Source organism: Anolis carolinensis, chromosome 1, assembly GCF_035594765.1.
Source record: "Anolis carolinensis isolate JA03-04 chromosome 1, rAnoCar3.1.pri, whole genome shotgun sequence".
Taxonomy (NCBI): Eukaryota; Metazoa; Chordata; class Lepidosauria; order Squamata; family Dactyloidae; genus Anolis; species Anolis carolinensis.
In genome coordinates, this window is record NC_085841.1 from 123,706,643 (window position 1) to 123,734,066 (window position 27,424).

The 27,424-nt window shown below is 39.7% G+C and overlaps 1 long non-coding RNA gene across 3 annotated transcripts in view; it reads left to right on the forward strand.

Moving 5' to 3' along the window:
- LOC103280330 (uncharacterized) overlaps positions 1–19,882 on the forward strand; it is a 40,897-nt gene extending 21,015 nt beyond the window's left edge. For 2 of the 3 annotated variants that reach the window (XR_010006540.1, XR_001730871.2), the window contains 3 exons: positions 1,841–2,041; positions 9,305–9,475; positions 18,614–19,882. This is a non-coding gene — a long non-coding RNA (uncharacterized LOC103280330). Of the gene's footprint in view, positions 1–1,840; positions 2,042–4,144; positions 5,465–9,304; positions 9,476–18,613 lie in introns of those variants that run through there. The other variant, XR_010006542.1, reaches the window with a different exon arrangement.
- The last annotated feature ends 7,542 nt before the right edge of the window (positions 19,883–27,424 follow it).

Consider the following 27,424-nt stretch of genomic DNA (forward strand, 5'->3'; position numbering starts at 1 on the left):
TCTCCTTTTGAAAAGGAGTGCTGTGAGTCAGTTCATCTTGGGGCCCTTCTACACATGGCCAAAAAACCTGAAGTAACTGGGTTAAAGGGGGAGGGGCTAAACAACGTTTAGCCAAAGTGCAGGCAGAATCAGGCTAACAGCTGAAAAGCACGTGCTAAAAAATGTGCTTAAAACCCGATTCCGCCCAGAAAATGTGCACCTTTGCATTACTGTATATCCCTGCAGTCATGCAAAACACGTGTTTTCCTTCCCTTCCCCCTGTATGGACTGCCCCTATTCACTCTCCATCTTGCTCCACTACAAAGGAAGGCTGTGGGGACAGCAAGGGATCATATCCCAGAACTGACAGGTCTATGTGTGGACCTGCCGTCAAGTCCCGGGATGTTTTTTTTTTTTTTGCCTCAGTTATAAAATGCAGATTTTGGTGCTGTCTGGAAATGTCCTTGGTTGCCATTATAAGCTGTGATCAGTACAGATCTCTGTATAGTATTACAGTAGTCTCTCAGTTAACCAGAACTCAATCAACCAGAACTCTCAAGCAACTGGCAAATGCTTATTGACTGCCATTTAACTAAAATTACATGCTGTATCTGCAAAGCTGTTTTTATAATATAATAAACATGTGTTATACTCAGTTAAATGTGTCCTTATTTGTCGCAATTTGCTTTTAATTATTGTCATTCAATATTAATACCAAGTCAATTTAGAGTTTGTGGTATGGGGTATAGAATTAGTACTATTTTAAATAGTAACCCGTAAGCAACCAGAAACTATTAGTTAACAGAGTTTACTGTACGTGGTGGGAGATTAGGGTTTAACAAAAGAACATTATTATTTTGCACATTTATATTGAGAAAAAAAGTGACCCTAAGAAAGAAAGGTAAAGTGTATGGGCATATGTAGAAAATATAATGTAGGATTGGCAGACTCCCAGGATTCTGTCAGATTACTCATTTGCCTTTTTTGATTTGTATATTTGCTTTACGTACATCCAACATATTACTTATATGCCAGAATGGTCAGCTCTACAAAGATTGGTAAGTATGTTGTTTTTCCATGTTCGACCCTAAAACCGACTTTTCTCGGTAGAAATAATTGGGGGGGGGGGTTTGCCTTTCTTTCCTCTGAGGCTGAGTGACTTTCCTAAGGTTACCCAATGTTTTTCCATGTCTGAGTGGGGATTTGACTCTTGGTTTCCAGAGTTGTAGACTAACTGCATTGCACAGCTGGCTCTATTGATAGTACCAAAATGTACTTGCCCCAGCTTACATACAAATTCAACTTAAGAACAAACCTACAGAACCTATCTTGCTCTTAATTTGGGGACTGCCTTATAACCCTATAGTCATAACAAAAACTGAATTCAATGGGTTTACTCTCAGGTAACTGTACATAAGCCTGCAGCTTACGAAGTCTATCAATAAGGTCTTGAAGAGTTCATGGTAAAATTTAAAGGGGATAGTACAACCCTCCCCTGGAGGGTTTTGAGGACAAATCCCATTTTATAGCAAGATATCCTACCAAAAGTAACAAAATATGAACATGTATTTGTCTTGATCTCTCTGAAGAGAAATGCAGCTGTTTTAGATATTACCCATATATGTATTTGATTATGTTGTTTACATTTTTTTAGAATTTAATTGTACTTTAATGCTGCTTATCCCTGTAAACAACATCACTTTTCCCCTCTTTTTTGTTTGCTTTAGAAGTTGATACTTGAACAATATATGAATGTAATTGTCAATATTTTATCAGTCAATTGAACAGAATTATTATTATGTTTATTTAATATAATTAGTTTGACTAATTTAATTTCAAGACTTGCCATTTTCTTCTCCAGCTCCTGCCCCTTGGTAGATTGGTTTTCTCAACTCATACAGCACACAGTACTTCTGCCATTAAGAAAATACGAAATTTTGGAAGCGGCATCTTGGAAACGCCATCAAAGTGCTAGAAGAAAGTGCACTTTCTCTAATTCACATTCCATAGATCTGTTAAGATACACGATACTAGGAAACCCAGCAGCTCTGGATCAGCTGCAGTAAGTATTGCCACCAAGCTAAATGTTAACCGAGTTAAAACCTCTTAGAGAATATAGCATCTCTTTCTCTGGCAATAACTCAAAGTTTACTTTGGCCATGAAGTGCAGCCAGAAGACAGCAGCCAAGATGCAAAGGTGAGCAAAACTGCAAATAAATGTATTAGTAACATCTCTGACAAAATGATAAGAGACAAGGTATAATGCAAGGAAGATTCTTTATAAAAATGTATGTTTCTGGAAACCCAGAAGGTTCTGGAGGCAATGTGGGCTCCCAAAAAGCTCCTCAGAGGACCACATGCCGACTATAAGAACAACTTTGTCCATCTATAGTTTGGATGATTTTATGCACAGGTGCACAAAATCAGGTTTTAATCATATAATGCTTTTTTCATGATAAAGCCTCACTTTGCATTAATCAGGCAAGGGTTATCTTAAGCTAAAGTGAGTCAGATTTGAGGAAAAGACCTTCTCAAATATCATGGCTGTTCAATTTCATTTCAGTGGAACTGACCATGCAAAATTAGACACGGTGCCTGTTTCATCTAGTAGGGACTGTGTCTTTAAATACTGCTTGAATTCTGAGAAACCAAGATGATAAGATGAGTGAGCAATAAAACCGAAAGAATGAATTTTTAGTGAGATGCACTTCAGAGTCTTTTTTCTAGGTTCAATTGGGAAACTACTCCAGTAAAGAAGTCTTTCTAAGTGAACTTGGTGCTTAGAGAGTATGTAAATACTAGTATACACAGTTCTCTGGAGCCTGACAAAGAACATTAGGGAAGGAGGGGCTATTTTTATTTCCAACTAATAGTTTCCATTTTAACAAATCATTAGAGTGATGACCTAAGAGGATAGAGACAAGTCCCAATATTTCAAGCAAGTACAGGACATAAACATCTATCTAGTCCAGCATTCTGTGACTATGCTGGTCAGTCGGGTATCCACGAGGAAAGCCATTAACAAACACAAGGACAAGGGCATCCCCTACTCCCTTGTAAGTGATATAGGAAGACAAGTAGGAAAAGACCACTCTTGCAAAATGTAGGCATCTATCTATCCATCCACCCATAGGAAAGGGTTAAAACCCCTGTAATGTTTGTTTTGCTGCCTGTGGCCCTGTTCAGAAGATTTCACCTCATTTTCTTTCCTTGTGTCAATTGGGAATTTTGGCTTGTTGTGGAAACAAGGATTGGTGATAAAGCTTCAGTGGAGACCCCCTTTCCCCATGATAACCTTTTCAAGAGTGCATTTCCCTTCCCAGGAGTAGATTTCCTCTCACTTTTTGTTGTCTCTCCCCCATTTGTAACTAGGAGTCACATAAAAGTCAGATGATTATAACTTGGGAACTTCCTGTAGGTAAATCCAATTATGAAAATATGAGGAATGCTGATTAAAAACCCCACTATTCTTATTACCTGAAAGACTAGAATCTCTATGGTCAATACCCATAGAGAAGTTGTCCATAGAGTTGTACTGGAGGACCTAGAGTTGTCATTTTAATCAAATCTATTGATAATCAAATCTGCAAATGTTAAATCCACAAATGTGGAGTGGTTGAAAGAGTTAAAGTAGGAAGTGCTATATTAATGATGTGAGATGAGAGTGTCAAATAGAATTCGAATTTGAGTAAGGAGACTTAAGAAGGGGAGGGAGTCCCAATTCTGAAGTGTAAGAGACTGCATGTGGGAAGATTTGTCAGGTACTCAAGAATGGTTCATTACTAGTGTCTTAAAAACAAACTGCAATTCAGACCATGTAGCAAACATAAAACAGGTGTAATATAAAAGGGAATTCAAAAGTGGTGTGGTTATGTGGATAGTTGGGTCTTTGTACATTAAATTCTGAGCCACAATAACTGGGCAGGCAAAGCTGGAAGGAAGGGTAAGAGTGACATATTCTGGATTCGGTTTACTCATATGTTAGAAACAGACAATAGAAAAGAGAGTTGACAGCTGTGTTCATTTGTTCTGAACATTTTAATATTGCAGCAGTTCTCTGCTTCATTTGTGCATTTACTCCAGATGCTCGCCCAATGCATACATCTGAATGTATTACTGGCACGTACATGCTCATAGAGAGGTTAAAATGGTTTTTTCCCTATAGCCAAGGCGAGAAACAACATCCCTCAGAAATTTGATCAGGTGGAAAATAACAGATAAATGGATTATCAGTTATGCCCAGGAAAGAAAACAACCATTACAAGTTTATCAGAAACCATGGAGATGCAGAAGTCAAGCCAGAGAAAAGAAGGCAAGTTTGGGACACATGAAATCAGGGATATGTTGGAGTCATACACTCATGACACATGTTCATGATCCCTATGTAGCTGTTTTTAGGGGGCAACAGGGGGATGTGAAAGTCTCCAGTCTGCACTTACTGAATGCATTCACTACCATCCATTCCCCTGTTGCTTAAAAAGCAGCTGGCTGGTGTTCCCACTCATCCTCACGTGAGCTCTCTCCGACAAGAGGGGGAAATGGGATAAAGGCCCTGTTTCTGCTTGTCAATGGGACCATCAGCCCTCCACATTCCGAGGGACAGGGGAACAGACTCCTGTCAATCCTAATGGCTTTGTGCCTTTATTGATAGGACTGTCAAACCTTCCTGTAAGGATTGTTAATGCTTTATAGGGAGGTCTGCCAGTCCTTCCTATAAGGCTGAGGGAGTGTGGATTGCCAAGGTCATATAGTGGTTTTCCATGGCTGAATGAGGATTTCAACCTTGTTTCCTGGCCATTACACCACACTGGTTCTTTTCCTTTGCAGTCTACATTACTGCTTCGCCATGTAAAATTATAATGAAATTAAGCCCTCAGTTAATAAAGATGGGTTTTTCTAAGGGGGATTGTATCACCCATCAATTAAATAACCAACCAGGAATGCCAATCAACCATGGCCAACCTACTTCCCCCTTGCCTGCCTAGTCTGAAATAAAAAAAGAGAAATGCCAATCATCTAACATGCCAGATTATATGCCAGGTGACAATGGACTACATTTAAATTGATAGGTTACAAATTGTGTAGGCATGTTTTAGAGCCACATGTTACTCTACCTCTTGCATGTGCACAAGCTATATTTGTTGTATGTTATTTCTTCCTTTCTACACATTTCAAATTTACTCTTTGATCTGCAAGCACTAGAGATGTGTGTGTGTCGATAATAAGGTATGTGTGTATTCCTAGTAATTAATGTAAAGCTAATCTTTGTATTTTAAAGAATAAACACTTTAACTAAGAAGAGGCACAACTCAGCTTTAGGAAGTATATCACACAACACAGTATACAGGCTGCTGCTGGTTTTGTTAAAATATGCAGAGTGACTATTGATCAGTCTCATTTGCTTTCACCTCTCCGCTGTGAACATCTCAGACCTCACCTCCATACCCCTCAAGGGTTGATACACTACTAACTCACTGATGAGTCAACTGCATTTTAATCCTCACATTCTGGTTCTAATCAGACAATAAAAGATGTTAGCTCCCTTTTCTACAGAGCCTGAAATAGCTGTTCTCCTTTTCTCTCCAACAGTGGTACTTCTGATAATTAGCCAATAAAGAGATGAAAATGGGAAGGATCAGCATGATACTGGATCTTTTCAGATGGGGTATAGTCAGTCCTCAGCATCCCGTGATATCTTGCACAGAGCTCTTGAAATGAAAAAGAATGGAAACCTAAATTATTTATGATTGAAATATAATGTAGACATTATTTATGTTGCATATACACATGTACACAGCAGTTAATCAGAGAAATGGGGAAGCATGTAGCCTGTATAGATATACTGATTAATATTATTTGGGGGAGGAAACTTACCAAAATACAGCACTTCTTAGATATTTGCCTACATTAGGACTGTTACAATTGGACACACATTTCACCCACATCCATGGGATTTTGAGAAATGAGAAAGAGCTTAGGAAAGGTACATTGTCAGACTACAGCTCCCAGAAGCACCCAAACATCATGTCCAGTATCTGAGGCAATCTGGGCATTGCAATCTTCATAACCACCTTTTCTAGGCCACAGCATCTGGTGCCTCCAACTTCAGTAGATCAGTGAAGACTCAAGGATTCTAATTCCAGCTCTATAGGAGCTGTCCAAAGTTTGATGGTACTTGGGATGGCAGTACAGTAGAGTCTCACTTATCCAACATAAACGGGCCGGCAGAACGTTGGATAAGCGAATATGTTGGATATTAAGGAGAGATTAAGAAAAAGCCTATTAAACATCAAAATAGGTTATGTTTTTACAAATTAAGCACCAAAACATCATGTTATACAACAAATTTGATAGAAAAAGTAGTTCAATATACAGTAATGCTACGTAGTAATTACTATATTTATGAATTTAGCACAAAAATATCATGATGTATTGAAAACATTGACTACAAAAATGTGTTGGATAATCCAGAACGTTGGATAAGTGAGTGTTGGATAAGTGAGACTCTACTGTAGTCAGATTCAGCACCTTGGATAGCAGCTTTAAATTCCAGCCTGCCACTCAGAGCCGAGTTTATCAGCACTAGATGTTTGAAGTGAAGAGAACTGAAACTTGGTGCAAACTGAATAAAATAATGCTGCTGTGGTAAATTTTGAAACTCAGGCATACATCATGGCAGTCCTCATAGCCACATCTCTAAAGAGAGTCACCAGATGTCTCTAGCTGGGATGGAGTAATTTCAGCAGACCAGTAGTACAACAAAATAAAGGATCTTAATTGCTCATTTGGAACCAAGCCATCACAACATGTTTTGTATTAATAGGGAAATCCTTTCATCCCTACTCTGGATTCCAGTCAAGTTGAGAAGGTACTGGAAAGGGGTTACAAATGCCTTTGTCCTCTGCCAGTCAAAGACCGCCAGGGTTTGAACTTTACAGAAAGTGCCTCAGCAACACTTCTCACATAGGGCAACTATCAGACACAGTAAAACAAGATATATGTTTGGCAGTTAAGCAGGTCACATGAAAGAAGGATTCTGTTCCACTATGGAGGAGACACTGGAAATAAATATCTTAAACATGGGGTAATAGTCTGAAAAACAGGACAATATGACATTTGCTGAATGTGTTTGTCTGAATGGAGTCATTTCAGTTTTGTTTAAACTTTGGAGTATTCCAAACAGCAAAAAAAGAGACAGGATCTAGATTAGTAATAGGGTTGCTTTTTTTGGATAATGGTACCAGCTCCTTTCTGCACTCTAATTTAGAAATAAAGATTCACATCAACTGAGGAAAACACAATTATCCTAAATTTACATGTAAACAGGTGCTTGAACAATTGAGTTCTTATGTAATCTGTTTAGTATATATTTTTCTTCATCCAACTCTATGTATCATGTTGTTTTGCTAATAGCATTTGAATATTACCACCAGGAAAGGTCATCCACCCCATTCTGTTGATTCCCTGATGCATGACATCCATTACATCTCCCAGGAAGTGAGCATGTTGGGTTTTAAATGGAATTGCCTGCTGTGCATGAAGGCACTTGTGCTCGCTGGTTAACAAACAAACACCCACTTCATTAAAATACTCTTAACAGCACATGACTGTTTACTGAATCGATATGAGAGTTTAATCAGCCACATAAAGCTTTGCTCAGTAAATGACCATAAAGTGATAAATAGGAAGTGGAAAAAAGAGCGATATCATGGTAGAAATCTTTGTTTAAAAAAGTTTCCTTTTTTGGACTGCAGCTTGCAGATTCTCTATGTCCATGCTGGCCAGGGGATTCAGAAACTTTTAGTCTAAACAAGATTTTTAAAAATGGTGAAAAACACCTATTTCCTTATTTAAGATTGTAGATGTTGTCCTTCAATGACCGCAAAAAGTACCAGTGTAGAAAGAAATGACCAAGATTTATAAAAAAAAAAACTCTGTAAGAGATGAAATGAGCAAGCCTGTTTTCTGCTGCCTTGGAGACTAGGATGCGGAACAACGGCTTCAAACTACAGGAAAGGAGATGCCACCTGAACATTAGGAAGAACTTCCTCACTGTGAGAGCTGTTCAGCAGTGGAACTCTCTGCCCCAGGCTGTGGTGGAGGCTCATTCTTTAGAAGCTTTTAAGCAGAGGCTGGGTGGCCATCTGTTGGGGGGTGCTTTGATTGCGATTTTCCTGTTTCTTGGCAGGGATTGGACTGGATGGCCCATGACATCTTTTCCAACCCTATGATTTTATGATTCTATGATTTAAATCCCTGCTTCCATTCAACTGGAAGAAATAGAAATGAAATCATATGGCCATTCTGGGCTAGCACTATTTGTGGTGCCAAATCCAGCTCCACCTTCATTGAATGCTTGGGATCCCTAGGTTGAGAGATCTTAATCCATGGGTGTCTGGATATCCACGAGGAGGGGGAAGACATTTGCAGAGGATCCCTGAATGCCAAGGGGAACCCTGCGGATGGGTGTCTGAGTATCCATAGGGGAGATTGTGGTGAAAAGGGTCACATTTGGGATGAAAGAGAAGAGGAAAAAGCGGAGGGAAGACCAACTTCTGAGCTTTATACTGACAAATATCAGTAGGAACAGCTTCCTTCCTGGAGAGGGTTTTGTGGGTGAAACAGGGTTGTGGAGTCCGCCCTATTATCCTCCACTACTACCTCTTTAGCCTGCTCTCAGATAATGGATTTCAAGGTATGGAAACAATGAGTTACAAACTATCTTTCTCAATTGTAACTAGCTATTTTTATGGTAATGATACAATGACCATATTACATTTAATAAGCAATATACATTTACAATATTACATTTAATAAGCAAGGAAATTACTGATGCAACAAATACAACATTTCTGCTTCGTTATCCATGTTACTTTTAAGAGTATTTAAAGAGGCTTTTTGACACAAAGATTGCTGCTTAGATGTTATTTTCTTATCAGAAAAAAGTCCTAGGTTTTCCATCTCAAACAAGTGACAAAGTAACAGAAAAATCGTAAGATGTATAACAAGTAATGTAGCACTCTATCATTGTAATAAGTAGCAGCAACTAGTTGCCATTTAATACACTTTAATAAGTAACAGAAGAATTTTGTTTTGAAAAATAACCTTTCAAGGTCAGCAAAAATTGTTCAGTCTGTTGGGATTAGACCTCTCACAAGAATGAGGGGATGAAGGGAGCTAGTTATCACAAGCTCTTACTGGGTTCCAGTGGGTGCACAATTCATTTTTGCTCTTGTAAAACTGCAGTGTTGTTAATGGTGAGACCAAACACCAGCCAAACAAAGGATGTTTACAGCATTTTCCCCTTTTGTGCTTCTTCCAACAGGTGCTTGAGCTACAACACCTCATAACTATATATCCATGAGACTTGATGAGTTCTCGTTTTCTCTCTCCTTCTCCTGTGGTTTTTCCTCATACACACATGGGTTTTTTTAATTGGGAAAAGAAAAGCTGTACATGTTTCTGCAACAAAATTGGAGAAAAGACAAGTTACAATGTAAGTAATCAATAAAATATTCCACGAGCCATATCCATAGTGGATACATTCTCAGACTTGCCTGGATAATACACCCTATTTACTAGGGTTGAGCAAATTTTTTATTAGTCCATTAAATTCATTTCAAATTTGGTTCAAAAGCACTTTTGAAGCGATTTTTGAAACATCTGCTCACTGCCTTCCTAATATTACGAATTTGAATCAAAAAGCACCTTTTTTCTGTTTCTGATGTCTTTGGATGTAGCTGTAGCCCCTCTGAGAGGTGAAGCCATGTTGGCATGCCTCTCAGCCAATCAGGGTGAAAGGAAGAGGGAGGGAGAGGCGTGGCCATTGTTCTGGTAGCATTTTAAAAAAATTGTTTCAAAATTCCCCAAAAATCAGTGGATTATGAAACTTGATTGGCAAAGAGTGGTTAATTTTTGCTTCGATTGTGGCAAATTTCATCCCAATCGCTTTCAAAAAGCAGAAGCCTCTGAATTTTCACCATTTATAAAAGCATTGGGCTGAAGCAGACGTTTCTCCAATAGTACTATGCCCGCTTTAAAACTACAATTCTCAGATGTCCCAGGCCCTCTCTCCTCTTAACATTCCCCACCCACTTTTGTCCTCACTTAGAATCATAGAGTCATTGAATAGTAGAGTTGGACGAGACCTCGTGGGCCATCCAGTCCAACCACATTCTGCCAAGAAGCAGGAAATCACATTCAAAGCACCCCCGACAGATGGCCATCCAGCCTCTGCTTAAAAGCCTCCAAAGAAGGAGCCTCCACCACACTCTGGGGGAGAGAGTTCTACTGCTGAATAGCTCTCACAGTGAGGAAGTTCCTCCTCATGTTCAGGTAAAATCTCCTTTCCTGTAGTTTGAAGCCATTGTTCCATTGCGTCCTAGTCTGCAGGGCAGCAGAAAACAAGCTCCCTCCCTCCTTCCTATGACTTCCCCTCACTAATTTATACATCATGTCTCCGCTCAGCCTTCTCTTCTTCAGGTGAAACATGTCCAGTTCTTTAAGCCGCTCCTCATAGGGCTTGTTCTCCAGACCCTAGATCATTTTAGTTGCCCTCCTCTGACCATCTTGACCAAACTTTCATACAGTATGTGAATTCTTGGAAGGTATGAGAAGTTTAGAGAGAGAGGGAGGGAGAGGTTTGAGTGTTGGACTCCTATTGTGGCTTGATTCCCCACTCAGCCACCCACTTGGGCAAGTCACACACTCTCAGCCCCAGAAAAGCCAATGAAACAGGAAATAGCACTTTCAAACCAGGAACTGATTTCCTTATTCAGAGGCTGATGGCCATCTGTCAGGAATGATTTGATGGTGTACTATGATTTCTGTTCATGGGTGATAAATGTCTTTTCCAAATTGGTTCTGTCATAGAAACATGGCAAAATTTATGACACTGCCTAAACTTTGTCTTTGCGCAAGGAACATGGAGCACATTATGGTTTCCTGAGACACTGTCCACCAATTTAACAAAGTTTCGGCCACAAAAACATAGTTTTTGAAGTAGAAAAATGACTTTCAAAGTAAAGACAACCCAACGAAACAGAAAATAAGACTTTCAAACCAGGAACAGATTTCTGCAATTATTCAAAATGGTTTATTATAAAATTATGAAGATTCGCCAAAAATCAGAGGATAAGGGAAACGTTCTGAATTTTGGTGAGCTAGCAGTGTTAAATGTGTTCTACCACTGTATCAAGTTTGAAGAAGATAGCTCAAAAAATGAGGGCGGGAGAGTCCTGTAAAGTCCCCCCGGTGCTGTTTTTGGCCACTGCACATGCGCGTCTGCCATTGACGAATTAATTTTGAATATTCCTAATATTCTTAAGTTTTGAAACATTTTTTGGGCCAAATTTTGGAAGTAGTTTCAGAAATGAAGCGCCAGCGCCCCCTCATTTTGAAGCGAGTTTAGAAACATTTTTTTCATGGATCACTCAAGCCTACTATTTACTTTAAATGGGATGAATGATAGAGGTACCAAAAAGGGGGTTATAGCTTGTATAGGGGATCCTAAGTGAATGAGTGAAACTGTGAATTGGTAAAGTGCATGTAGAAGTTAGAGAGGTTTATTTAAGGAGCAAACACACTACTGACTTGAGAAAGAAACTAAACTTTTTTCTATGGACTCCATTCTAAGATAGGGAAGTTACTCAGGGTACTGATCTAACTTAGCTACATCTTGGAAAGTTGAGCGAGGACACATGGTAAGAGGAAGAGGGGCAGAAATGTGTCTAAGAGCATCAGTTTACATCGCAGAGGGGTCAGGATAAGAAGACATAGAAGGAGAGTACTCCAGGCACCACAAACTCTCTAACCCTGTTACTACTGTCCTCTTTGAAGCATTCTCTACTCTTCAGTGCTAAGTATTGTTGCATTTACATGAGTAAATAAAACTGTTTATATTGGTTTTGTAGATAAAGAGGTCATACTGTAATAAAAACAAATCATTAGCTTCTGTCAAAATCAGGAATTTCTACCAGTTCCAATCTATGTGGAAAGCATAACTCAAAGAATAATTCAAAAATAGAAAGAGTTGATGAATTACAGATACTTTGAAAGAGTTCTATTTCTTCTCTTGATATAGTGCAGTTTTATAACCATTCTTTACAGAGATTCAACCCCACCCAGGTTAATTGATTCTAGTAAGACTACAATTTCACTGAAAAAGGTTTAAATTTCAGCACTGGTTTCAATACATGAATGAAAGAGGAAAACAACAAAATCTACCAAGCTATGCTTGTTTTTGTATTCCTTTATTGCACATTTAAAATTAGCCTCTTTAAGATGAGGAAGAGATCTGAATCAATCTGTGTGGCTCGAATACTACTTGCATATTGTAAAACTGTATAAAGACTCTCGAGGAGGTCTATTCAATGATCACTCACATTTGCGTGGGCTAAACTGGTATCAGTGAGACAACATCAGTTTGAGTAGCCATTTAATTCCCCCTCCAAGATGCCAGCAAGCTCTTCTGTCCCTGATTAATAGAAATGATACAACAGTAATTCTTTATTTCACTAGAATAAAGCCAGTCAGAAAAATAATCCTTCCAACCCCCCTTCTCTGCTGAATGGATTCCATTTAGTTTTAAATGGATTTCAAATCTTTTGTGAAATACTCCAAAGGGATATCTGTGCAGGGTGACTTGTACTCCACACAAAAGATTGATAGAAAGTTGGCTCATTTCTGCCTCCCTGGGTTCCTTTATTCTAATCCTTCTGTTTCTCAGTGAGAAAAATCATAGGGAACATCGATATTTAGGTCTTAGAGCAGGAAGCTGGGAAAAGAAAGACCACAAAGGAACACGTTCTAAGATGTCAAGTCCAGAGAGAGAGAGAGGGGGGGGGGGAAGGGAGAAACCAAGGAGGAGCACTATTCACCTGTGTGCGAAAACATATGATCCAGTTGCTTTGCTATCCCCCTCCTCCCCTTTTGTTCAGTTCAGGGTATATGACCTGATTTTCAGGAAACGAAGCAGTGAAATGAGGTTCCTCCAACATATTGATTTGGATTGTAGGTGAAGGTTCATGAGAGAGAATGCATCTCACAAAAAAACATTCCAATGCATAGAAAACTAGAATCGCTGCTTTTAATGGTATTACTTATTCATTTTTAGATAGTACCAAGTTTAATGCCATTTTTATGTTTATAGTATTTAGGTTTTTCATTATATAGTGTATTATTTTTACCATTGGTCACCACTTTGAGTCTCTTTAAGATAAAAAAGTGATATATAAATAAATAAATGGCACCTCTGGAATTTACTTCACTAGAGGCCCTTCCACACAGCCCTATATTCCAGAATATCAAGGCAGAAAATCCCACAATATCTGCTTTGAACTGGGTTATCTGAGTCCACATTCAGATAATGTGGGATTTTCTGCCTTTATTCTGAAATATAGGGCTGTGTGGAAGGGCCTTAAGTTGTTACTCCACTGCAATTGTACCATGATAGATAGCAGATGCATACAATGATGAACACTTCCATAATCACACTGCTTTTCATTCACAAATTGCACCATTTCACTAACCTGTGATTCCACAATTGTACTTACACATGCAATTGTGTATATAAAGATTTTCTGTATATATTTCAGATTTCAATATTAATGTCAAAAATACATAGTATGATTTTACACAGGATTTGTGCTACATTAGAACAGTAAAGACAAATATCACTTAAGTAAAATAAACATTAAATATTAAATAACAAAAAATAAGGTGTAAACACTAAACTAATCTGGGAATCTGCTATTGCAATACATCCAATGAAGTGGTTTAAAAGCAGTATAAAAAAGATTGGGAGTAAGTACATTCCAGTCTACTTGGAATACACGAAGCTCATTCCAGAAGCGTGTTTAAGAACTGGTCCCACCTTTCGGCACTTCCACTTCTCCATAGATGAGCCGCAGTGGCACAATGGGTTAAACCTTTGTGCCAGCTGAACTACTGACCTGAAGGTTGCTGGTTCAAATCTGCGAGACTTGGTGAGCTCATGTCTGTCAGCTCTAGCTTGCCATGAGAGAAGCCTCCCAGCTATCACATCTGGGCGTCCAGGTTATGGGCCCAGTGTTATCATCAGTCTGAATCATTTGTTTAGTGTCATTGTAAAAAGACAGTAACTGTAATTTGGCAAAGCTCTGCATTGGCAAGAAGAAAAACCTCAAAGATGGAGGTGAATCTTGTGGCATTTCTCATGGCCAAACTTGGGGCAAATAAATATTCCACATGGAGAATAAGAATGGAGTTATTTAAGGAAAGAATCATTGTGGGAATGCACTGCAGCTCTGATTCAAGGGCAAAATGCAGAGGAACATCACAGAGAAGACAAGAGGGCGAGATCAATACTGATTTTAAGTGTGGATGATGATCAGTTGGTCCACATTGCCAGCCTGGCAATGGCCCATGAGATTTGGGTCAGACTAAAGGAAATTCATGCCTCGAGTTCGGCAGCGTCAGTGGCTGTTTTGCTACAGACATTATTTCTACAGCTGGAGGAGAGAGGATTCCATCTCTCTGAGGAGAACAAATATTATATTGTTCTATCTCAATGGACAATTCGTCTGATGGTACCATTAATGCCTTAGTGTCACTACCTCAAAGCCAGATGAACCTGCAATACATATGTACTAGACTAACAGCTGACTGGGAAAGGAGGAAAGACAGCAATCTGGAGCATCAGGGAAGATGATCGGCAGAAGCAGTTGCAGCAGGGCCTGAAAGAGAGACCAAAAAGGTGTATGTAGTCAGAAAGAAGTGCTACAACTGCAGATCTACATGGCATCTAAAAAGAGACTGTCCAAAGCCACACAAAAAGAAGATGAATCAAAGGAAGTAAAGAAGATGAGGACATTTTTCTCATTGACTCTGGGTTCTCTCAACATGTTGTAAATAAGAGAGAGTTGATTTCTAACATTGTAAAACCTGAATGTCCTACAGTTTCTCTCGCAGATGGTATATATTACCATGTTGAGGGGCAAGGAGATGTTTATGTAAAACATTTAGATAGAACATTAAAAAATGTATTATATGTCCCAGAAATTGAGTATAACCTCTTTTCGGTAAGTTCATTAGATAAGAAAGGGTATGATTTAAATATCTCTGGTGGCAAAGTTAAAATTTTAAAAGGAAAGAAACTTTGTGGGACTGGTAAACTGCAAGTTGATTTTTATGTATTGACTCCAAGGGGTAACCAAAGCGAGATTAATATGATTAGCAAAAACACACCTATTCATCAAGGGTGTATACATGAGTTGCATAGGGCTTTGGGACACCCAAGTTTCAAGGTATTATATAAAATGCAGGAATTTGGTGAAGGTATAAATTTAAAAGATTGCCAGAAATTCCTGGATTGTAATGTCTGTAAAAAGACCAAAGTCCAATCTGCACCCATTAGTAAAAAGATTCTGAGAAATTCAGAAAATGCATTTGATTTAGTTCACTCAGATTTAATTGGACCATTTAAACCCACCAAAGGTGGAGCAATTTTCTGTTTATGTGTTTTGGATAATTATTCTAATTTTGCTTGGAATTTCATTTTAAAACAAAAAGTTAAGTTTTTGGTATATTTAAGAATTGGGTAGTCTATGTCAAAGGACAATTTAATGTTGGAATTAAGGCATTACAAACTAATAGAGGTGGGGAATTTACCTCTCATAATCTGGAGAATTTTCTTAGAAAGGAAGGCATAAAACATAGACTAACATGCACCTATCAGAGTGCAGAGTATGGTAAACAAATTCAAATTATCAAAGATTCCTTACTTACAGACTCAGTTCAACCTCAAGATCTGTGTGGAGAGACAATTCTAACTGCTGAATATTAGATTAATAGGCTTTGGTCAGAAGCAAAGCAAAATACTCCTTATTATTTACTTTATAAAAAGAAACCACCCTTAGGACATTTAAGAACTTTTGGTTTGGAAGGCCATAAGTAGAAAAGGGCAGGATAAAGCCCAAAAGCTAATTATGGTAGGTTATGTACAGGGGGCAAACACCTGGAAATTCCTAGATAAAGATGGCAGGATTATAATCTCCAGATCTGCTAACTTGCTAAAAGCCAATGCTGGGAGAAGATTCACGTAAACAGTGAAGTTTTCTTGCTTATTGATAGTGTGGGAGCTCATGAGAATAGCAAGCAGCAAGAACAGCAGGCTCCTCTTGTTAAACAATATAAGTCTATGGAATCCAATGAGTCTGATGTGCAATCATCTGAGGGTGAGGTGAAGGAAGATCCAATAGTACGGGAGGATGGTTAGTTACCTAGCACTAGCCAGAATGTAGACATAAGAAGGAGTAAAAGGATTATAAGGAAACCTGAAAGGTATAGAATCTGTTTGGTGAGCTAAGAACCGCAATCTTATGAGGAATTAGAAAGTATACCTCAAAGAGAAAGGGAATTGTGGTTAGGGGCTATTAAGGATGAGCTGGAGAGTATGAAAAGGCTCAATCTGTATCGACCAGCAGAGTTACCTATGGGATGCAATCCCATCGATACCAGGTGGATATTTAAGCATAAGGTAGGTGCTGATGGTAAGGTAAGATATAAGGCGAGATTAGTGGTGAGAGGGTTTACACAGGTCAGGGATATTGACTATACAGAAGTGTATTCTTCTACTGTCAGTTCTAGTTCAGTTAGGTTAATTATAAGCATTGCAGCTTGTTTAAATTTATTAACTTATCATTTTGATATCATCACTGCATATTTAAATGCTGATTTAAAGGAAACGATTTATATTGTGCCACCACTCAGGACTAAGGAGAGAGACAATAACGTGACTTATCATTTATGAAAAGTTCTTTACGGTTTAAAGCAGGTGGGACTTGCCTGCTGATGTTTTTATTGAGATAATTGTGTTATTGCTCTGTTATTGTTATTTGATTGTTGTATCGGGCAAGGCCCCATGTAAGCCGCCCCGAGTCCCTTCAGGGAGATGGGGCGGGGTATAAAAATAAAGTTATTATTATTTATTATTATGAATGCTTAAGTGAGATTCTAGTTGGGAAGATGGGTTTTGTAGGGAGCAGAGCGGATCCCATGAGCGGATCCACCTTCACAATTTGGAGCCATGGAGAGGAAGAACTCAGCAAGTTCCTGGACCATCTTAACAGCATCCACCCAAACATCCAATTCACCATGGAAAAAGAAAAGGAAGGAAAACTGCCATTTCTAGATGTTCTGGTCATCCGCAAACCCAATCAACAATTGGGCCACACAGTTTACAGAAAACCTACACACACAGATAGATACCTTCATAAAAACTCCAACCATCACCCAAGTCAAAAAAGGAGCACAATCAAAGCCCTGACAGACCGTGCACAAAGAATCTGCGAACCTCACCTCCTCCAAGGTGAACTCAACCACCTAAACTGGGCTCTACAGGCCAATGGATACTCCACCACAGACATCAGAAGAGCTGCAAGGGCAAGAACAAGCCATGAGAGTCAAGACAAAGATCCACCCAGAGGAAAGGTGTTCTTACCATACATCAAGGGAACTACTGACCGCATAGGGAAGCTGATGAAGAAGCACAACCTACAAACTATCTACAGACCCACGAAGAAAATCCAACAAATGCTACGGTCAGCGAAGGACAAGAGGGATCCTCTCTCTTCTGCAGGAGTCTACCGGATACCATGCAGCTGTGGACAAGTCTACATAGGGACCACCAAACGCAGCGCCCAAACAAGAGTCAAAGAACATGAAAGGCACTGCAGACTAATTCAACCAGAGAAATCAGCCATAGCAGAGCATTTGATGAACCAGCCTGGACACAGGATACTATTTGAGAACACAAAAATGCTGGACCATTCCAACAACTATCATGTCAGACTACACAGAGAAGCCATTGAAATCCACAAGCATGTGGACAACTTTAACAGAAAGGAAGAAACCATGAAAATGAACAAAATCTGGCTACCAGTATTACAAAACTCCAAAATCAAAACAGTAGATGGGAACCAACACAATGAAGGCTTGACTGAACAAAGGATGCCCCCAGGCAAGGGACAAAACATCTCCAATGCTAATTAGGGTGATTAACAGAAACATTAATGCTGGCTCCCAGTGACAAAGGACTCTTGCCACACCTTGGACACAGATATATATTCTTTCCTTTCCTTACTTAGTTTATCCATACCTCACAACCTCTGAGGATGCCTGCCATAGATGTGGGCGAAACGTCAGGAGAGAATGCTTCTGGAACATGGCCACACAGCCCGAAAGACATACAACAACCCTGGGATCCATGAGTGTTTACACGCGGACAGAACCAAGATTATCAAACTCTTATTGTATTTGTTGATGATTTATGTTTTTCGGCAAAGTCGCTGCAGGAAATTAAGCAATTCGAAAAAGAACTGGGGAATCATTTGCAATAAGGCACCTTATAGAAGCATTGTTGGTCAGTTGTTATATATGGGCAATTGCACCAGGGCAGATATTTCATTTGCAGTTAATTTCCTGAGCCGATATGCAGGCAACCCAACCAAAGCTGCCTGGGATGGAGTAAAAAAGGGTTATATGATATTTAAGGTAAACATTGGATTATTGCTTAGTTTTAAGCCCAGGTGAAACAACGTTAAATGATTTATGTATTTTAAATGTATTATTTAAATGAGACTGTATTGCTTTCCAGTGAATCCAAGGAAGGATGTGAGGATTTGCAAAAAGGCACCATGATATAATGGGTTAAACCGGAAAGGAATGTGTCGAGAGCTGATTGACTGAGCCAGCCAGGAGCCAGAATTCCGATTGGCTGATGTCTCTAGCTTGCTGCTGAGACAAACGGTTTTAACTACCATTTTCACCTCGGAGAGTGAAGAGGGTGCTGACTGGAAATGGTCAGGAAGGAAATGGCTGCCAACTCTCCAAAGTTTATTTATAAGGCAAATGAGGCATATTTAAAGACTGTTTAAAGGGACAGTTTATTTCCTCTGTTCTCTGTGTGAATTCAGAAAGACTGCTGTATACAGTAGAGTCTCACTTATCCAACACTCGCTTATCCAACGTTCTGGATTATCCAACGCATTTTTGTAGTCAATGTTTTCAATATAACGTGATATTTTGGGGCTAATTTTGTAAATACAGTAATTACAACATAACATTACTGCATATTGAACTACTTTTTCTGTCAAATTTGTTGTATAACATGATGTTTTGGTGCTTAATTTGTAAAATCATAACCTATATTGATGTTTAATAAGCTTTTTCTTAATCTCTCCTTATTATCCAACATATTCGCTTATCCAACGGTCTGCCGGCCCGTTTATGTTGGATAAGTGAGACTCTACTGTATATGGTTGCCCTGTTATTTTGAACTGAAGTAAAGATACTGTTACTTGTTACACAAGCCTGAGTGACACTTTATTATATTGCAGGGTATATCTTGGTTTAGAAACTGTCGTAAAGCTTCTATTTATTTATTTCTACAACTTATAACAGTTAAGTCGCTTCTGACATGATTTTTAAAACTGCTCCATATATGTCAATTTTGCAGTTTCAGCAATGAATTACCAAAAAAAGAGAGAAGTAAAATACTGTATAACTAAAATATTTTAGATGAATACAAAACATCCAGTCCAGGAATAGTGAGAAAATGGGAGGGAAGAGTGGGAGAGAAGGTGAACCCCACTTCACCTCGCTACCAGCATGCAGGAACAGAAGCAGAACATCACAAAAATGTGGATGACAGGAATGTTGTAAGATTGGGAGCTATTGGCAGGTTTTGCTTGTTGTTGGCAGGGGCAGATTAATTGTGTGGAGGAGGCACATTAGTGGGATGCACAAGGCATCATGTGATAAGGAACATCACCAAAAGTGATGGCCCAGCTTCAATAATGGTTTTCCTGCCTCATGTGATAAAGTCCCCAAGATGGAAAAGTACTGCAAGAGCCATACTGTGGAGGAAATCTGCCCATTTTATTGTGGTTCTTTGTCTATGTGACACATCAAATTGTTAGAAAGGTAGTATAAAATGTGAAGAGCAAATATTTATGATGTTTAGACATTATTAAAGGAAAAATGTATGACATTATTAAAGGAAAACATGAGTGTTTACTAGAATATGACAGGAAAGGGACAAAATTGTGACAAAATTAGTTCTCCTACACTGGAATCTCCTACAATGGAATTACAAGATGGTAATTTTGGGAATATTTATGAGGCTAGGCATGATTCTGATTTTAGGAAGCTGGCTTATGTTATAATGAGTTGGGACACTAGCTCATCTTGCATTAAACTGTGTATTCTGGCGGGCAGTAAGTATGACAGTAAATATGGCTATATTTACTAGTGTATTTAGAAACAATTTTTTTAAAATTGTTTGAATGTTCATAATTAACAATTCATACATGCACTGTTTATGAATTGAACTGTAGTCCTGCAATGTATTGATTAGCAATTAAGGGCCCTTCCACACAGCCATATAACCCAAAATATCAAGGTAGAAAATCCCACAGTATCTGCTTTGGACTGGGCTATCTGAATCCACACTGCCATGTATTCCAGTACAAAGCAAATAATCTGTGATTTTATGCAGCTGTGAGGAAGAGACCTAAGTGGGAACTTTCCAATTTTTCCATGGAGGCAAAATACTCAACATACTAGGGTGCAATCTTCTTCAACAGGGCTGCCTTATAATGCCGTCTTGTTCTATTTAAACAAAAGTCAAGCTCAGTCTGACCTTTCAGTTGCTTCAGCTAAAATGGCTGATTGGAATGACGAATAATCTTCTCTGCGAGGAAACATCTGATTTTGAAAATGCATGGAAAAGGAATCCCAACAGTATCTTTTTTAAAACTAATGTCTATTTCCACAAAATGTTATCTGATCAGAATTAAAGCCGTCTGTGCATCTCTGCAAGTTCAAAGAGAAAGCAGCGTTTCTCTTCTTCATCAGATTTCCTTCTTCCAACGGAGGCTCCAACTAGACGGAGAATGAATGTGATCATTTTTACTGATGGGATAGAACCTGATTAACAGAAGTCCTCAGAACTCATCTTGAAAGAGATTGTCATGGTGACCCAATCCTATTTATATCTATGGTAAGTACAATTTTAGCAGCAGGAACAACAGCATTTTTGGATTAACTTCTTGCAATATTGGGATTACAGGAAACAGCTGGAATCTTTCTTGCGGCTACTGTTTCAAGAATTTTTTACACTAGGAAAGATTTTAAAATAAATGCAACATTAAAATCTGACACTGGCTTTGCTCTGACATATTTTAAATTTTAATGTTCTTTCTTTTCTTTTCTTTTTCCTTGCCTGCCTTCCTTCCTCTAATGCATTCATGTCATTTTCTGAAAAAAGGAAGAAATTGTGCTCAGCGGCATGGGGTAACATTTCCCTTTCTTCCAGTTGTTTAGGAAACTTCTTTCTTCTGAGGCCCCTTGTACACTGCCCTATATCCCACAATCTCGTCCCAGATTATCATTTTTTTTCTCCTGACAGGAGTGACTTGAGAAACTGCAAGTTGCTGCAAGTGACTTGAGAAACTGCAAGTTGCTTCTGGTGTGAGAGAATTGGCCATCTGCAAAAATGTTGCCCAGGGGACGTCCATATGTTTTGATGTTTTTACCATCCTTGTGGGAGGCTGGAACTGACAGAGGGAGCTCATCTGCACTCTCCCCGGGTTGGATTCGAACCGACAATCTTCAGATCAGCAACCCAACCTTCAAGTCATCAGTCCTGCTGGTACTAGTGTTTAACCCACTGCACCACTGGGAGCTTCTATTATCATATTTAAACTGGATTATATGAGCCTCCATTGCCAGATAATCTTGGATAAGAAGATAATCTGGGATCAGATCCTGGAACATAGGGGCAATGTATAAGGGACCTGAGATATTCATGGATAAGATGGCTCTCCACTCTCATAGGGCCCTTCCACACAACTATATTAAATCCACTTTAAACTGGATGATATAACAGTGTGGACTCGGATATTTCAGTTCAAAGCAGATATTGTGGATTATCTGCCTTGATATTCTGGGTGATATGGCTGTGTGGAAGGGCCTTTAGACCATCCTTCTTCAACCTGAATAACTTCACGTGGTTGAAACAAAAGGTCATAGAAGATGTGTAGTTATCAGAGTGGGGGACAAATGAAGACATTGCTCTTCCTCCATTGAAATCTCCTTTCTGTCTTCAAATGTTTGGTATTAGTTACTTTCTCCTTATACAAGATACCTACAGTTTAAGCATCCAAGGAAAAAACAGGAACCAAAGAGTCCAAGAAAATGTGAACACGAGAGAATTGTCAGTGTCTTGTTCTCAGCAATGCTAGAAACATGCGGACTAAAGGGAAAAAATTCATTGGGGGGGGGGGGGAGCAAGGATTCTTATGGAAGACAATGCCTTTATTTTGTCTCCCCTAAAGCTACACTCCTGAGTCCCAGCCAGTATGTCTAGTGATGGAAAATAGAAAATGGGGATAATGAAAGCTGAAATATCTGGAGGGCACCAGACTGGAGAAGAAGAGTGCAGTAGTTTGAATGTTGGGCTACAACTCTGTTGACCAGAGTTTGAACCCCCATTTCAGTCATGGAAACCCACTGGGTGACCTTGGGCGAGAGACACTCTATTGTCCTCAGAGAAAAGCAAAGACAAACTCCTCTCTGAACCAATCTTGCCACAAAACCCCATGATCGGTGTGCCTTAGGGCTGCTATAAATTGGAAATGACTTGAAGGTACACAACAACAAGCATATCTCTCCTTGCAGAGGCCTGAACAACACGTTACAGTCCCTGGAGCTTCTTAAGCCTGTTCACTTCTGGGTTCCCCTCTAGGCTTTCCCGGAATGCTACGTTAAAAGTGGCCAGATTTTGTCTTTGGCTCACAGAACTGCACTTCTGGTAGAGCGGTGACAAATTACAACTTAAAATGAATGGCAACTATTAATTTCATTCTGTAATATTGGAGAAACAAATGACAGAGCAATAAATTAACTTCTGAATGTCACATATTCATACATTATTCATTGGGTACTCATTTGTTTTCTTATAGCACCCAGTCAGAATAGGTCAGATTGTGTGTGTGGTTTATAGGAGGGAATAAAAAATGGGGAAAGAGATTTACATTGCAACGGATTCAACTAAAACACATTTTGGTAACATGGTTGGGGTGGGACTAGCTGGGTTAATATTTTGTGGTCTTTTAAACACCACTCAGTATAAGTAAAACTCCATCACCATCATTTCAGGCACCTGATGAAGTGCACTGAAGTCCACAAAATCTTACTGCAAATAAAAACTATTTGAAAAGGGCCACAAGACTGGGCTGTTTTGACATTCTAGCAAAAATGCCAAAATTTTGACAGGTTTTCTCTCTGGACAGATACTTCCAGCACTAGTGCAAGTGTATAAGTCTGTGGAACAGACAGACAAAGGCTATCCTGCCCATATGTTTATCACAACAAAACTTTGGAGATTGAGCATTTTCAGCTCCCTCTATCGATTTTTTCCTTGTACAAATTATCATGGCAGGAATCCAGTATTGCAGCTATAGATTAGTAACCTAGGATCAGTAATTGCTCTGTATTTCATAAGGTTACATAATTATGACCATGGCTTTGAAGCCCCTGGTGAGCAGTGGGTTAAACCCTTGTGCCGACAGGACTGATGACTTGAAGGTTGGGTTGCTGACCTGAAGGTTGCTGGTTCAAATCCAACCTGGGGAGAGCGCAGATGTGTTCCCTCTATCAGCTCCATGCTGGGACATGAGAGAAGCCTTCCACAAGGATGGTAAAAACGTTGAAACATCCAGGTGTCTCCTAGGCAATATCCTTGCAGACAGCCAATTCTCTCACACCAGAAACGACTTGCAGTTTCTCAAGTTGCTCCTGACATGAGAAAAAAAACTACCATGGCACCATTATAAATCCCCCCAAAACTTACCTTAAAAGCCAATAGCTCCAGTGAATAATAAAGATTAGGCTTGTGCAATTCAGATGGAGGGCCATCTGTTTTTGGTATCTGAATTTCAATGGGTACCCAGATCTGTTTTTGAGAGCCTCCCAAAAATTGGCTAATGGAAAAATCTGTTTTTGGCTAGGCATCCAAAAAATCCAGGAAGATCAGGCCCATTGGTGATAATGGGGAACTTTTATGGCTCCCTTTTCCATTCCTGGGCTCCTGTCCTTTCTTCCTTTCAAGGCAGTCTGGATTTGAAAAATGGGGTTAAGGAAGCACCCTTACTGGGATCCTTTGCCATCTTCGTTTCAAGGGAGTCTGAGTTTGAAGAACAGGGTTAAGGAAGCATCCTTCCTGGGATCCTTTCCTGTCTTCCTTTCGAGGGATTCTGGGTTTGAAGAACATAGTTAAGGAAGCATCCTTCTTGGGATCCTTTTCTTTCTTCCTTTGAAGGAAGCCTGGGTTTGAGCAACAGGGTTAAGGAAGCAGTGCATCACAATATTCTTCTATTTTGATTGGCACAACAGACAGGACTCACAGGGAAACCCCACACTAGCAGTAAGCAGCAAGCGACAGCCTCTCTACATGTGTAGTGCCAAATAAGGGAGGAGGAGCTGTGATCGGCTGCCATGTTGCCCTGTGATAGATGGAGAAAAACATGACAGCTGAGCAGAGCCGGCCCTAGGCAATTTTCAAGTGTAAGCAAGCAGCATTTTGGTGCCCCCCCTCCTGAAACCAATCACTGAAAAATAAAAGGTAGAATGTAGAGGTGAATATAATATATATGTGTGTGTGTGTTATAGTCCCTGCATATGTGTTTGTGTATGTGTGTATATGTGTGTGTGTGTATGTATACATACACATACACACAATGTGGAGAATATGTGGAAAGGTAGATAGATAAGTAGGGAGCCACAGCAGAGGAACCTTCCCAGGAGCAAGGCCTAATAATAATAATAATAATAATAATAATAATAATAATAATAATAATAATAATAATAATCCGAAAATACATCACACAGTCCTAGACACTTGGGAAGTGTTCGACTTGTGATTTTGTGAAACGAAATCCAGCATATCTATCTTGTTTGCTGTGTCATACAACGTCGTTGTGTCAATAATAATAATAATAATAATAATAATAATATAAAAATCATCCCTAGCAATATCCAAGATGGCTCACTGCTACAGAATCTTGGGAGCTGTAGTTTGGTATGGTACCATTATTGGCAAAGAAAGCTAAGCTGTAGGAGTTGAAATCCAATCATTTATCCTCCCTATAGAAACAATTTTATATGCACTTTTAGCTATGATTTATTTGTGATTTTATTGTGTTGTGTTTTTATTATTGTATATGGCATTGAATATTTGCCTTTGCATTTGGAAGCTGCCCTGAGTCCTTTTGGGGAGAGAGGGCAGGTTAGAAATAAAATAGAACAATAACAATTATTATTATTATTATTATTATTATTATTATTATTATTATTATTATTAAATATCTGGAGGACTAAAGTTTGCCCATGCCTGCTCTATACTGCACTTTCCAGAACTTTCCCATCACAATCTGCTATTGAGCTGGATACATGATTAAGACTATTTCCAGCTTACTGAAGTTGGCTATATATGTTTTGGCTGAGGGGGCAGAAATTGCCTTAAAGCCATCTTGTGCAGTTTCAAAAACTCAACACTTGAGAACATTTTGCACTATAGCCAGATATTTCCAAGGTCGTACCCAAAGGGATTGCCAAATATACCGTTTTTGGGATGGATCTAAATCAAGCATGGGCAAACTTTGGCCCTCCAGATGTTTTGGACTTCAACTCCCACAATTCCTAACAGCCAGTATTTGAGAACACAGAAATGCTGGACCACTGTAAAAGCCACCATGTCAGACTACACAGAGAAGCCATTGAAATCCACAAGAAGCACATGGACAATTTCAACAGAAAAGAGGAAACCATGAAAATAAACAAAATCTGGCTACCAGTATTAAAGAAAAGCTAAAATCAGGACAGTAAATAAATAACAACACCTAGAAAATGGGAATTCCAGACAGAAAACAATCAGGGCCAGTTAACACCTCCCAACAAAGGATTCCCCCAGGCAGGAAGCAGCCAGGCTTTGAAGCCGCAAGGCTATTCAATGCTAATCAAGGTGGCCAATTGCAACATTCACACTTGCCTCCCACAGACAAGAGTTCTTTCTCCCACCCTGGACTTTCCACAGATATATAAACCCCACTTGCCTAGTTTCCAACAGACCTCATAGCCTCTGAGGATGTCTGCCACAGATGTGGGTAAAATGTCAGGAGAGAATGCTTCAGGAACATGGCTATAGAGCCCGGAAAACTCATAGCAACCCAGCCAGTAGGCTGTTGCTGAACAACCTATGCACTTTTAGCATCAAAGGAAAAAATGCCCAGGATTTTCTCACTTAATATACAAACTGTTGGCATGTCTGGGGAAAAAGAATAGAATGCTTCTATACCAGGCAAGGGCAAACTTTGCCCATGTCTGGTGTTAGGAATTGTGGGAGTTGAAATCCAAAACAATCTGACAGAAAACTGGGAGTTGTAGTTTGGCATGCTACTGGCTCTCTTCTGCAGGGAAGGCTAGGTAGGGAGTTTGTAAAACTACAACTCACATGATTACATGGCACTGAATCTGTTGCAAATGAGCTGGTGCCATAATCCTCCTGGAGAGATCTCTTAAAGGGATATCCTCTGGCTCTTAAGGATTCCCATTAGAAAGGCTTGCCTGCCTCAGGTGTTCCCCTTTAAGGCTAACTGGCTCTTGGGTAAGTCTGGAAAGAGCAAAACCAAACCGGGGAAGAGACTTTTTTCCTAAGAGGGAGAAAGAGAAAGAGGCTGGTGCTGGATCCCTTCTTTCTTCCCTCCCTCCCTGCTTTCTCTCTCTCCCTCTCTCTCTCTCCCTCTCTCCACCTCTCCGATCTCTCTCTCTCTCTCTCTCTGCGCGACCTCTCAGAGAGAGAGAGAGAGAGAGAGACGCAGGGAGGAAGAGAGAGCCATGCCCATTGCTGCAGAAGGTGGAAGGCTTCAACTGAGCCGGTGATCCCCGTGGGGGGGGGGGGGGAGGAGGGGGGAGACACCTCAACGGCGCCCCAGGGGACCCTGCGCTCCAAGCGGGGGCCTCACTGGCCTCCATGTTGGACCGGGCCTGCAGCTGAGCCCTTACTGTTATGGCCATCTGAACAAGCTTGATGGGCCGAATTGTGCTGGTGATTGGAGCACAACAGGATGGCGTTCCAAGCCCTCTCCTGTCAGTGACTGAAGCTACACCAAATAATTTTGGTAAAGTCCTGTTTTTTAGTGTTACAATCTCATTTGCTGTCAGGAGGAGGATAGGAGTGTCCTTGTGGGGTGCCCTGACAGCCAATAAAACAGACCTCCGTCACTCAGAGCAGCTGCTGGCTTTTAAGGTATATTTTGGGGTTCAGGTCAATTATTTACACATTTATAACTAAGTAGATGCTCCTATCGTTTTCCCCAGCATTTTCAATTTCATTTACTTATTTATT